General features: G+C 31.4%; 1 non-coding gene across 1 annotated transcript; it reads left to right on the forward strand.

The window, feature by feature from the left end:
* Positions 1-3710: 3710 nt before the first annotated feature.
* Positions 3711-3874, forward strand: LOC141570910 (U1 spliceosomal RNA). The gene has a single exon (XR_012495352.1). It is a non-coding gene; the product is annotated as a U1 spliceosomal RNA (small nuclear RNA).
* The last annotated feature ends 987 nt before the right edge of the window (positions 3875-4861 follow it).

Raw genomic sequence — 4861 nt, forward strand, 5'->3', positions numbered from 1 at the left:
TGTCACAATAATGCAGAACAAAAAAGCCTTTTGAACTGAGTGGCAACAACTGATACTAATTGTTGCTTAGGAGCCTGTGGATAATCTGGATGTTTCTTCTGCTTTCTTTTGAGCTCATTCATACATTAGCAGTTAGCTAGGGGTCAGGTAAGTGACTCTGCTAAACTTGTTTGTACTTTATTACCTGGCTTGGGATAAATTGTGTGTCATTTGGTCATGTGTTTTCTCCATTTTGCTGGTCATCGTCTCTCATTATCCACCAGACCAGCCCAAGCATTTTCTCATAGTGAAAACAAGAGTCTAAGAGAAAGAATGGAAGCACGTAAGACTTCTTGAGGCCTATCCCAGGAACTGTCACACTGTCACCACTGCCACATTCTATTGGCCAAACCAATTCACAAAACCTACATAGATTCAAGGAAGAAGGAATAAACACCTCTTGAGGGGAGAAGCAGCAAAGTCCATTGCAAAGGCATAGATTCAGAGAGAAGTGAAGGATAGGGGAAATTTGCAATTAATTTGTCATATTGACTCCCTCTTTTCTTATTTGGCCATTGTCTTCGCTTAAAATGGTAATAGTGGACATCCTTGTCTTATTTCAATTCTCTAAGAAAAAAGATTTTAAGATTTCACCATTCAGAAAATTTTTTGAGGTAGCTTTTTAAATAATTGCCTTTATCACATTAAGAAAGATTCTTTTTATTTCTAATTTGCCAAGAGATTTTGTCATGAACAGTTTATCAGATAAATGATTTTTCCACATCTAATTTATTGATGATATGATTTTTCTTTCTTCTTCATGTGGAATTACACTGTTAAAATTATTGAAAGTTAAATCACTTTCAACCTCTGCATTAATTTTCTATTCCTGCCATAAATTTAGCAGCTTAAACAATGAAAATCTATTATCTTAAAATTTTTTTGGTCAGAAGTCTATTACAGGTCTCAGTGGGCTAAAATAGAGATGTTTGCAGGGTTACATTTCATTCCCCTAAGTGCTTTAGGGGAAGATCTGTTTCCTTGCTCATTCTGGTTATTGGCTAAATTCAATTCCTTGTGGTTCTAGAACTGAGATTCCCATTTCCTTACAAACCATTCAATGATGACTGCTCCTAGCTTCCAGCGACCACACGCATTCCTTGGCTCCTGGCTCCTTTCCTCCATCTTTAAGCTATCAATAGCAAGTTGCGTTCCTCTGGCATCACATCTTTTTGATCCAGCAAGTGACATTTCTCTGCTTTAAAGGATCAGTGTGATTAGATTGGGTGCTACCCAGATAATGCAGGCAAATCTCCTTATCTCAAAATCCCAAACCATAATCATATCTGCAAAGTCCCTTTTGATATATAAGGTAACATATTTATAACTTTTGTCATCAGATCTCCTAGTATTACTGACTAATCCTTCTGCCTCCTCTTATAAGGACCTTTGTGATTACATTGTTCCCAAGTGGATAGTCCAGGATAATCTCCTGAATCTCCAAAATCTTGCAATTAGTCACATATGCAAAGTCCCTTTTACCATTTGAGGTTCTGGGGATTAAGGTGTGAACATTTTTGGGGAGTCATTATTCTGCCTACCACAACTTCCCAGAACAAATTCATTTGATTATAATGCATTAATTGTTTTGCTGAAATATTTGTTTGGGATTTTGCATCTGTGTTTATGAGAGAGATTGGTGTAAATTTTCTTTCCTGTAACATCTTTGTTAGGTTAGTTAAACTGATTTCATAAAATAAATTGGTAGAAGTCTTTCTCTTTTGTAATGCTCCAAAGAGTTTTTGTAAGATGGGTGCAGTTTCTTCTATAATGTTTGGTAGAATTCAAACATTTCATAAGAATTCATATGTTTTTAAATGTAAATCTAATCTAACTGAAAAAATAATATTCATTTTTTCTATTTAATCTTTTTGTCAGTTGTAATGAATTGTGCTTTTCTGGGGACTTAACCTAAATATTTAAAAAATATTCATTTAATTCTTCAAACAGCTCTCTTATTTTTGTAGAAATTTTGGTACTGTCTCTCTTATAATTCTTGATACTGATTGTTTATGTCTACTCTCCTTTTTCTTCTTTAGTTTTGTAAAATAATTTTTAATTGTTTACTTCATTTATAAAACATTAACTTTTGATTTGTTGATCCTCTAGATATTATATTTGTTTCTATTTCATTATTTTTTACTCATATTTATTATCGTTTCAATTTTTTGTTTGATTTGCTATTTTTATGTTGCATTAAAACATTTATGTCCAGATCATTGATTTTTCATCATTTTTAGAGTATTTTTCTATGATTTAAATCCTTTGAAATCCTTGAGACTTTCCTTGTAGCTCAACATATAGTTAATTTTGTTAATTTTCCCATTCTAATATTTTGGGGTGTGTGCTATATATACACCAATTAATTTTAGTTTGCTATTCATACTGTTCAATTCTTCTAACTACGTACTGATTTTTGGCATTCTTAGTCTATCATTTACTGAACAATATGTTAAAACATTTTTGTTCTGCTGTGTATTAATCTATTTAAACTTTTATTTCTGTTCATTTTCCCTTTATATAATTTGATATTATCTAAATTAAGATCATTTTATCTTTCTGGAGGATTGCCGCTGTTATTACTAGGCATGTTCCTCTTTAAGTCTAATAATGTTTCTTGCCTTAAAGTCTTGTAATTTGCATAATATTATTATAGGTATATCAGTTTCCTTTAGTCTAAAGTTTGTACAGTGTATTGTGTCTATATTTTATTTTTAACATAATTCTATCCTTATATTTAAAAAGTGTATCCCTTTCGAGTAGCATATAACACTATATTAGAGTATTTTGTCTATTAATATTTAGTATAATCATGATGATATTCTTATTTCTGTATAAAATCATACTCTTATTATCTGGTCATCCCACTTATTTAAAGTTCCCTTTTTTATTTACTTTCTTGGCATTTTAATAATATTTTAGAATTTATTTCTCTTGCTGTTTGTTTGTTGCCCTATATTCTTTTAGTTCAATTATTTCAGTTGTGTCTTTAAAGATTATAAGATCTGTCCTTGACTATTAATTAAATTATATTATTCTATAATCTAGGAATTTTATCTCTTCTTTTTGTCTATTTAGCTTATTCTGCCTTGAGTGCTCTTATGTGGTAAATAATTTTTGAATTTGTAATCTCATAATACTTCATATTATGGTACTATTTCTCTATATTTGCATGAATATTTGACCATTTCATCTCTTTCTTCATTAAAATTTTTCTGTCTCTGGGTTTCCATTTGTGTGCTTCTATTTGCTATTATGTTCCTTTCACTGGTGGTAACATGTGCTGTTATTTTCTTTGTTTGTAAAATTATTTTATTTTCATTTTCCAAGAGTGTTTTTACTGAATATACCATTCTAGATTGGCCAGTAGTTTTTAAAATCACTGTGAAGATGTCATTCCTTTGTCTTCTACATTTAATTTACTTTTCATTTTTTGTTTTTTTGAGAAGTTAGTTTTCATTAACATTATTCATTTTTGGCAATAATAGACCCTCTTTCCACCACCACCATGTGAGTTCTTTTAGGTTTCCTTTTTGTCTGGTTATTAGCATTTTACTATGATGTACCAAAGTGAGAGTTTTATTATTTCTTTTTAATTAGAAAAATATCCTTCTTGGAGATTTTAACATTTCTTTAATCTGTATCTTGATGGTATTTAAAATATTGCTTCTATACTTATCTGGCAGGGAGATACCATGATCACGAAGGTTTTTTTTCCCAGGGCGAGGCTTATCCATTGCACTCTGGATGTGCTGACCCCTGCGATTTCCCCAAATGTGGGAAACTCGACTGCATAATTTGTGGTAGTGGGGGACTGCGTTCACACTCTCCCGTGTAAAAAAACAAAACAAAAAACAAACAAACAAACAAACAAAAAAGAAATATATATATATATATATATATATATATATATATATATATATATATTGCTTCTGCCTTATTATCTTTCACATAACTACGATAGAAAGATTTATATATTTATTTTACTATTCTTTGTCAGTATTTTTATCTTTTCTCTTAATTTTGTCACTATAAATAAATTATTTTAAGGTGTGTGGATGATAACTGCAATATCTGCTTTGTCCTCTAGGTCAGTTTTTTTTTTTTTTTTTTGGAATTTTTTTAAATTGAAGTCAAGTAGCATTGTCCTGAACACCAAAGTGGTTTTGATTAAATTATGGACATTATTTAAGAAAATGCTAGAACTAATATAATGATCTAGATCAGGGGTGTCCAAACTTTTTTCAACTTTTTTTACCAAGGGCCATATGTGGTAAAATACACAAACAGCCGGGCCACTCGAGGTGAAGTACGTATTGCCTCACCTGGTTTATTTAAGTAAACTAAATATATTTTTGGAATTTGCTGCGGGCCAATTAACAATGGATTGCAGGCCGCAGTTGGCCTGAGGGCCGCAGTTTGGACACCCCTGATCTAGATGATGTAATTAGATTGCTCTTTCCTCAAGAACAAAGGCACTAAAGTTAAATAAATATGTTTTGATATTCAAAGGTATTGTTAAATTTACTTAACTAGGCTTTGCTTGCCATCAATTAATGTAAGGCTATGGCTCAGTTTATAAATTCTGTGAAGCCACTGGAAATACGTGCAAATTATTTTGTCTGTATTTGCTTTTGAGTACATAGGCCCTTGGAGAAAAGCTTTTACTCCCATTGGATGCTCTAAGGATTCATCAATGAAAAGAGTTTTAGGACAATGTGTAGATTGATTACCCAGTTTTAAGTGAGAAAGTTTTCAATAGAAACTTGAATATGCAATGGAGATAATAAAAACTGGTTACTCTGTGCAGATCTCCTGTTTC

Source organism: Rhinolophus sinicus, linkage group LG03, assembly GCF_036562045.2.
Source record: "Rhinolophus sinicus isolate RSC01 linkage group LG03, ASM3656204v1, whole genome shotgun sequence".
NCBI lineage: Eukaryota > Metazoa > Chordata > Mammalia > Chiroptera > Rhinolophidae > Rhinolophus > Rhinolophus sinicus.